Source organism: Hippopotamus amphibius, chromosome 6, assembly GCF_030028045.1.
Source record: "Hippopotamus amphibius kiboko isolate mHipAmp2 chromosome 6, mHipAmp2.hap2, whole genome shotgun sequence".
NCBI classification, from domain to species: Eukaryota; Metazoa; Chordata; class Mammalia; order Artiodactyla; family Hippopotamidae; genus Hippopotamus; species Hippopotamus amphibius.
This window is the reverse complement of record NC_080191.1, coordinates 62,008,838-62,018,177: the sequence shown is the minus strand read 5'-3', so window position 1 is coordinate 62,018,177 and position 9,340 is coordinate 62,008,838.

The window sequence follows — 9,340 nt, the reverse complement described above, 5'->3', positions numbered from 1 at the left end:
AGGTAATTCCTTTCATGTAGGAAACAAAATTCACCTGTCCGGTCACCAAAGAAACGACACGGAAGCTCAGAGACCAGCAGAGCGAGACTTTAATAACAGTCTTGCAAGAACAGGTGTCTGCCCAAACAGACACAAATGAAAAAAATTACAATCATCATTTTTATTCCCTAGCTTGCAAGTCCCTCCCCTGGTTCCTCACAGGCTGAGTACTGCAGGGGTCACACGTTTTCCCCGAACGTCACCTGCCAATGAGGTTACAATCCGTACTTTATTACTATTTGATCGGCGGGCTTAGACCTCCTCCAGTATGTCGTGACACTTACCGCGCCTCCCTTTGTTCTGCTACTTTGGGGGGGTGGGAGGGTGGAGAATCTCTGCCCCTTACTTTTGGTAAGAGCCTTTGGTCGCCTCCGCAGACTTTTACTACGTTCCGTGGAAATGAGTCATCAGACCCCTGTTACCTCTCACGCGTCCCAGTGCTCCACTAGCCACCCAGAGCCAGCCTGTCCTGATGGTGCCCTTGCGGTGAGAGGTCGCTCTGGTGGCCCCAGATTCATGAGTCAAGAGCAGCCCAGACAGGCTCCAGGCACAACGAATGAGGTGGAGTCACTCTGACTCAGATGTTGGGAAATACACTCCTCTTTAATTTTCTAGAACCAAGCTTAAACTCCTACAACTACTTTGTTCTGGAAACCCCTTCATCTCGGCACTTCAATGTTACTCATCTCCTCTAGTTTAAATAGTTTCTTTCAGGACTTCCCTGGTGGCGCAGTGGTTAAGAATCCACCTGCCAATGCAGGGGACATGGGCTCTATCCCTCGTCCGGGAAGATCCCACATGCCGAGGAGCAACTAAGCCTGTGCACCACAACTACGGAGTCTGCGTGCTACAACTGCTGAAGCCCAGGTGCCTAGAGCCTGTGCTCCACAGCAAGAGAAGCCACCTCAATGAGAAGCCCACACACCACAATGAAGAGTAGCCCCCACTGTCCTCAACTAGAGAAAGCCCATGGGAAGCAACGAAGACCCAACGCAGCCAAAAAAATTAAATTAAATTTAATTTAAAATAAGCAAATAAATGAATAGTTTCTTTCAGGTACGTAGGCAATTAAGACTTTCAGTTCAGTCACTTCAAAGTCCCACCCAGTCTTCCTTTCCCTTCCCCACTGCAGAGTAGAGACAGCGCTGCATGTAAGGGCAGCTTTGGGACCTCAGGGTGTCAGGCGGTCGTGTGAGCCCGGGGACCCTGAGGGGCAAACAAGAAGACAGGATTAACGTACAAGGGAGGTATGAGGGGAAACGCTGTGTGAGGGGAAATGGGAAGAGAGCAGCAGCGGGAGAGCTGCCAGACCACAGTGTGTGTCGGACCCTGAGTGGAGGGGCGGGAAGGACGGTTGGTGGATGTGTCCTGACCCCCCGCAGAAGGCTCAGCAGGGCGATGGGGCGTCCCTGAGCCCGAGTTGGCTGTCAGGGGAGTCCCATTTGCTCCAGCATCCTGCCCCTGAGCCTTGGCTGGGAGCAGCCCCTGGGAAGCGCGGCCTCGGGCATGCATGGAGGGGGATTTCCTGCCCTAAACACAGCTGTCACTTGCGCTGCTGGCCTGGCTCCGGGATGTCTCCCCGCTGCATCCACCTTTATCCGCAGCAGGGATGTGAGTGCTTGTTCTCAGCCCTGCACAACGAAGCGGGGGGTCATCCCAGGCTGCTAGGTGATCCCCATCCCACCGTGGCCGCCCCCAAGTACGTGCAGGATGCCCCAAGTGCCCTCCAGCCAGGGAGGAAGCAGCTCGGGGCCACCTGCTGGTCCCACACCCTCTGGGCTGCCCTCCCCTTGGGGTACATGTCAAGTGTCCCCCAATCTTGTGCCCCTGGCCTTCCCAGGCCCCGCCCCAGCTCTGCGAGGACTTCCTGGCCGGCACCAGCCCCTGAGTGTCTGCAGTCTGTCTGAACATCGACACCCCAGGCAGTAGTCCTCCAGACCAGACCTACTAACATTGATAGCCCCATCTTCAAGTTCCCGGGAAACCTCCCCCTCAAGGTCTTAGCCATCATTTCCTGAACTGTTTTAAACTCCAGCCTGAGCAATGATGTCTGTCCCAGGCAGGGGAAGAGAGAGTCACAGGTAACAAGCTCTTCTGAGAACAAAAATATATCAAAACATAGTTCAAAGAATAGCACCCCTCCCTGACATTAAGGGAAAATGGAGTTGTAAAGGACTCCACGGGTAGGCAGTGAGAAGCCCTTTGGGGTTTCTTATTTTTTGGTGCCATCAAGTGGTGATTTAGGTTTTTACAAGATGGAAATCATTCTAATGAATATTTTTATTGTTTCCCTGCTTCTATAGGACAGTGGATTTTTATCTCTTCAACAGTTACTTTAGGGAAATTTTTCCCAAAAGACAAGGGAAGATCCCTTTACCTTGGCAAACCCCAAATTAGTTAAAAAGGTTATTTTTTAAAAGTCAGTGACTGAGATATTCTGAATTTCTAAGCAGCAACACTCAAAAGGGATTTCTAATGAAGTCCTTTCATTTTCTGCTCAAGATAACATCACAATATTCAGCTATCACCCACACTGCTCCTACACCCACATTGATGTTTGTCCTTGAGCTGTTCCAAAGGTCAAGCAGAGATTGGAGCACTGCCCCACCTTGCAAGGATGGGCACTCAAATATTTGTCAAATGGAATAAATGAATGAGTGGAAGAACAGGGATACTGTGGAGATTAAACAAAATCTCTGTAGAGCAATGTACGTGTATTTGAGTAGTAGCTACTTTTTTAAATTAATTAATTTATTTTTATTTATTTTTGGCTGCCTCGGGGTTTTAGTTGCGGCACATAGGCTCTTCATTGCGGTGCACGGGCTTCTCTCTAGTTGAGGTGTGTAAGCTCAGTAGCTGTGGCGCGTGGACTGTTTCCCTGCTACATGTGGGATCTTAATTCCCTGACCAGGCATCGAACTCACAACCCCCTGCATTGTAAGGCAGATTTTTTACCACTGGACCACCAGGGAAATCCCAAGTAGTAGCTATTATTATTATTACGATTATGTGCTCAATATGAAAACTCAAAGTGTCCTTGGACAACATAACATCCTTAAAAGCATTTAAAAGACCCTGAAGTTATCTTATTCTTCTGAATCCCTTTATGTTGTCCCAAGCAGGGATGAATTGTAGGTCTTGTACGACAAGAGTTGGGATGAGAAAAAAATATTCTCTTCCAGAAAGTCTAGAGTATCCATCTGAATAAAGAGCATAGAAAGGGTATATTATAATCTACACAGGCCCCAAATTCAGAAATAAAAGTGGAATTTCACCCATATTTGTCCCACAAGCAACCCAAGATTCTCCCTTGAGTCACCGTGGTGAGAAGTTCTTGGTTCGGTGACATCAGCCCAGTGCAATCTCCCCTCCCATCCTCCGGGGCCCAGCGCTTCTGCTGCTCAGACCTGCAGGGTGAATCATCCTGACCAGGGTGCATGGGTAAGTTAAACGTAAAGGGATGCAGGAATGTGATCTAAGCAAGTCGTGTGAACCTCCGCAGGGAGGACTGACCACTGAAGGCCACGACATCTAGACTCTTTAAGAGATGAACCAGGGCAGTGGGAATGGGTTCATGTTCTAAGTGTCAGGAGACGCAGTACTAAGTTCTTCCCGAGTGACAAGGAGTGGCCTAAGGGGACTGTGACAGAAATGGCTGCAGGGGGCTTCCTGACAAAGTGAGGTGTGGGGGGGTGCAGGAGATCAGCTGGCCTTTCCGTCTGCCTCAAGAAGCGGGTGGGGAGGGAAGAGAGAGAGAGAATGAGCAGGCCCCTGAGGGCGCTGCTTGCGGTCTTTCTGAGCAGGGACTGGGTGGCCCATCCCGACAGAGACCAGATAGGGATGCTCCTGTTCCCAGCCCCCACACAAGAGGGAGTATATGAGGACACTGAAATAACTCCTTAGGCCCTAGACAGAGCCACTCCTGCCTGGGGTTCCAAGTCAGCACACCAAAACATAGATAACTTTCTTGTCCCTGTAAATGCCCCGCTTGACCAGAAATGCAGGATATCCGTCAGCCAATCCCTAAACATCAGCCCAGCTCCAGACTCTCCACTTATTTCCTTGTTGCTTCTCATCCCAAACAAGGGGCTCCAACCAACCAGTTATTTTCTATTCTTCTCTTCATTGTTCTTTATTCTTTTTAAAAAAAATAAATTTATTTATTTATTGGCTGTGTTGAGTGTTCGTTGCTGCACACAGGCTTTCTCTAGTTGTGGTGAGTGGGGGCTACTCTTCATTGTGGTGCGAGGGCTCCTCATTGTGGTGGCTTCTCCTGTTTCGGAGCACTGGCTCTAGACGCATGGGCTTCAGTAGTTGCAGCACATGGGCTCAATAGTTCTGGCTCATGGGCTCTAGAGCACAGGCTGAATGGTTGTGGCTCACGGGCTTAGTTGTTCTGCGGTATGTGGCATCCTCCTGGGGCAGGGATCAAACCCATATTCCCTGCATTGGCAGGTGGAGCCTTAACCACTAGGAAGTCCCTGTTCCTTATTCTCTATCCTATTAAAGCTTCCTGCCTTTCTCCCCATTTCACGGTTCTCCAGAGATTGTCTGCTCCCTGAAGGGTTTAATAATGTATGTATCAACTAAATTGTCTTCTCTAATCATTTTTTAACCGGACTATCTAGATGAGTCCCGCCCCTAGGATGCTGGCTTAGGACCAGGACAGAGAGAAGCCTGTCGGACGCCCCCTTCAGGCCTTGGTGGTCTTTGCATCCTCCTCCCAGAGCTTAGCATCAGTCTTGGGGTTGAGGGAGGAAAGAAGGGGGGACAAATGGGGAGCAGCCCTAAACATGAGAGGGTTGACCTGGTATTGTCTTGATGTCCCTCGCTGGGCAGGGAGCCTGCAGCAGGGAATTCAGTGGCGTTATGCACAAAGCAGGTTGCACTGCACACACCTGAGCCCACAGGTAAAATGCATTCTGACTGTATGTAAACCTTTAGGCATCTGGACAAAGCTTGTTGGAGGCTCTCTAGCCACTAGATCAGCACCTAGGCAGGTTTCCAGATAAGGTTACTTGCAATTGGATTTATGTGTGACATTGTGGAGCATGGATTCCAGTTTTACAAAAGTAAACTTCATCGGTCCCTGGGTCATCTCTCTCTCTCTGGCTAGGTCCTCAGACAGCAGAAGTGATTAAAAGCTTAAATAATTAGCACTTTGAATGATATTTCATGCCATTCAAAATCTGCCCACTGGTAGATTCCAATCCTCCCCAGTTAGACTGGCCTTATTAGATGTGATCAGCATGCTGCCTGAGCTTTCTGCTGCAAAGGCCTTGGTCCCCTGCAGCTGGAGAGAGGACTCCACCCACGGAGTTTGAGCAGTTCCACCCACCCGACAATAAAGACCTTTTCTGGTCCACTGCAGCTCCCAGCACCTGGAACAGTGCCTGGTCAGAGTGAGTGCTTAGTAAATGTTTGTGGGTGAAAGAATATGCACTCCAGGAGTGTCAGATGTACTTATATTTTACCAAAATGATGATTAGGGCTGTAGGAAAACGAGTGCTTCCTTTTTCTCCTATTCGCCACATGATATTCCTTTTTTATTTTTAAAAAAGTATAAAGTCTGGCTTCCAAAGAGTTCAAGGCATCCCATTTCCCACGTGAGCACAGGTCTCTCCAGGACCACGCAGGCAGCAGCTGCTGGGGCTCCTCCACGTGGCCGAGGACGGGGCAGGAGGGCTGGGCATGTCCTTGGGACCCTAAAGGGGTCGTATTTACAAATTCTGGAGCTAAAGCACGCGTGCACTTGACAGAACAGCCAGAGGTAACTTTGGACCAACCTTCCTCAGGCTCTCGCCATCTGAGAAGACTTATTTTTGTAGCTCCGCTCTCTCAGGCTGGAGCTAGGCTCTTGCAGAGTCACAGCACACACAGGGGTGAGGGTGGGGTTCCCATGAGGTTTAGGGACTGAGCCTACACCAGGGGCTTGGGCCACCCTCCTAGGGAGAGCAAGGACAGAGTGGGCTGGAGGTACGGGGTGGCAGTGGTGTGGCGGTTACCATGCAACCATGTTGCAAGCAGGCTGACCCCGGGGGGAAGATGAATGATGAGGTCGGCTGAGCCCCGGTCCCCTCTGCAGTCTCTCTCCCAAACGTTACAATCAGATGCTTCTCTTTAGGAAAAGGGGTCAAGATGTGTGATAGCAAGAGTTCAGTGATGGCAGGAGAACGAGGGACCAGTGTGCATGTGAGCTGAGTGTCGCCATTCCAGAGAGTTCCGGAGACTGGGGTGATGGGCAAGGCAGCATCACCAGCAGTGGCTGTGGCATCACCGCTGACAAGGTTTGTCTCCAGCAGGGCCTGCTTCAGCCTCTACGTCCTCATCACTAGTGCTTACCTGGTAGGAGGACTGTGACGAGAGTTAAGTAAGCAGGTGCTGGAAAACGTGTCACTGAGCACGCGGTAGCAGAATGATGGCCCCTGAAGATGACCACGTCCTAATCCCACAACCTGTGAATATGGTTGTGCCCAAAAGGGTGTTAGCAGATGCAATTAGGTCAAGGACCTTGTGATGGGGCGATTATCTGATCTCTCCAGGTGGGCCCAGCTAATCACCTGGGTCCTTAAAAGTGGAGAACTTTCCTAGTGGTGGTAAGAAGGGGATGTGGCCACAGAGGGAAAGTCAGAGGGAGTCAACATTGCTGACTCTGAAGAGGGAGAAAGCGGCCACGATTCAGGAAATGTGGGCGACCTCCAGGAGCTGGAAAGGGCAAGGAAACGGACACTCTCCTGGAGCTTCCGGAAAGGAACTAGCCCCGTGGACACTTGATTTTAGCACCTCATGACCACATCGGACTTCTGACCTACAGCACTACGTCTGTATTATAAGTCACCGAGTTTGTGGTGATCTATTTGGCACCAAATGGGAAGCCAATACACAGAAGCAGCGTGGCTGTGCCCAGGGAGATGTGAGGAGAGCTCCATTCTCAACAAAAATATTATTTTTAGAAATGTATTTTTATGGTTCAAGCAATAGAAACACATGATCATAAAAACTGTAAAAGACCCCGAAAAATAGAGAAAAACAAATGAAAACAGAGCCCACCTCCTTGGGGGCAGCCCCCATCAGGACTGCTGTGCATTTTCTTCCAATGTTAAGTTCACCTTTTTAATTAACTGTGGTCATTCAGATGCTGTATAGGTACTGGTTTTTTAATAGTACATTTCCATTTTGATTTTTTAATTTTAATTTTAATTTTTTTGGCCACACTGCACGGCTTGCAGGATCTTACTTCCCTGACCAGGGATTAAACCTGGGCCCCAGCAGTGAAAGCGCCTTGTCCTAACCACTGGACTGACAGATGATTCCTTTTTTTTTTTTTTTTTTTTTTAGTACATTTCCACTTTGAAGGGATACATGCTCATGTTACACAAAATGTTTAGAATACTGGAAAGTATAAGAACATTAAAATCACCCAAAATCTCCCTCACAGATATCATTTTAATGTATTTTCTCAGTCTTTCCAGGACAACTGAGAATGCGATGCATATGCACTGTTTTGCCCGCACATGAACAGCCACAGGCTTTAGATGGAGGAGGGCTTGGAAATCACTGATTACATCTGCCTCCAGCTTGTTTACTAGTGATTCAGGCCAACCACCGCCATCCTCCCAAACTTCATCACAAAGCAACAGTTCAAGTTATTCAATTAAAGGTTTAAGGATTTAGAAAATCATCACCTCAGGTCTCTGGTCATAAAAATAGACATCATATGATATCAGCTCTGTTCTCACCGAGGGGAAAAAAAAAGCCTTTGGACATAAGCTACCCCTCCATGCTGGGAGCTGGCAGTCCTCCCTCCCTTGTCACTGGGGCCGCAGGAACTGGGGGAGAAGTGAGCTGAGGGGCCTAGGGGGCCCAGCCGACCGCATTCCACTCGGGGACTCCAGCCAAGGTCCAAGAACCAGGGCTAAGCCAATGCTTCAGATGTGGCCAAGCTGTCTTGTTTTTAGAACCTCCCTAAACCCACCATGTATATTCATGGTGGACAAGAGGGGCGCGAAACACGCGGAGGCAGTGGAAAGGGCTCCTGATCCCCACAGGCGGCAGGGCGGGAGGACAGCAGGCTGGCCCGGGGAGCGCCCACCCCGCGCCTCCGAGGCTTCAGTTCGTAGAAATAGTTTAAACAAGATTCAAAATTCTGAGAGCAAGGACAAGAGTCACATCACTTGGATGTGATCAGGACCCGGAGGACCAGTAAGAATACCCTGGGTAGGGGTGGGGGGTCTGGGGGCTGCCACGTGTCCCTCTTCTGTCCTGCAGAGGCAGAGCCATGTCAATTATGCAAAACAGTGAGGCTCGTGCCACTTGCCAGGTGCCTCCGTGAGCAGCACTGAAGGATCCAAACTTTTTCCCACGGCGCTGTGTTGTCACAGGGGCAGGAGGAGCCCGACCTCTGATGGGCATCGGGGCAGCAGAGATCCAGAACCTAGAAGAGGCGGCAGTTGAACTGAGTCTTGAGGGGTGAGGGGTGGGAGCCGGGCGGAGGGAAGAGGATGGGGAACGGTGCTCAGCTTGGCCTGCCGGCGCAGAGCAGCCAGGGAGGCCAAGGGCTCAGGGACGTGGGTGCAGAATCCACAGAAGGGCTTTGCGCAGGAGAGATGACCAGATCCGCCTTCACATTCCTCTTACGTGTGTGAAGCCGCAGCACGAGAGGAAGGCAACGAGGTGGGCAGGGCCCCAGGAGGCTCCAATCTTGTCCCAGATGGAACTGGCATGAAGGGGGCCCGGACAAGGCCAGCAGTGGCAGGACGGCAAGGAGACAGAGGTTGAAGGTGGGAGACCAGGCAGAGACGGGGCAAGGGGCTGGGAAGAGTGGGCCACCCACCCCCAACCCCAGAGCTAACAGCAGGGGACCAGGGGGATGGCCACCTCCTTCCTCAAGCCAGGCTGAGCGGGAGGAACCACCGCTCCGCTCTGGCCGGGCCGAGGACAGTGTATCCGGCCCAGGCGAACTGCGCCCAGAGAGACACCAGCGGGGGCACGAGCTTCAGTCACAGCAAGACATGTGGACAGCGCCCAGTCCCTCGGCTCCGACCAGCTGTGGGGAAACTGGAGGGCAGAGGGCAACTGGGCATTGAAGGAAACGACAGCCAGGGCTGCAGGGAGAGGCGCACAGAGCCAAGGAGGAGGGAGAGTCTGGCTTGTCTGTTTCTTGCTCTGTTCTTTCATTTAACGATGGAGAAAGAGCTGCACGAGCAGCGCCAATGTGAAGAACTAGCTGAGAAGAGGAGAGACCAGGGCCGAAGGACCCGGCGGCCCGGGCACCCAGGGCTCTCCCCCGGGGACTCGGGCT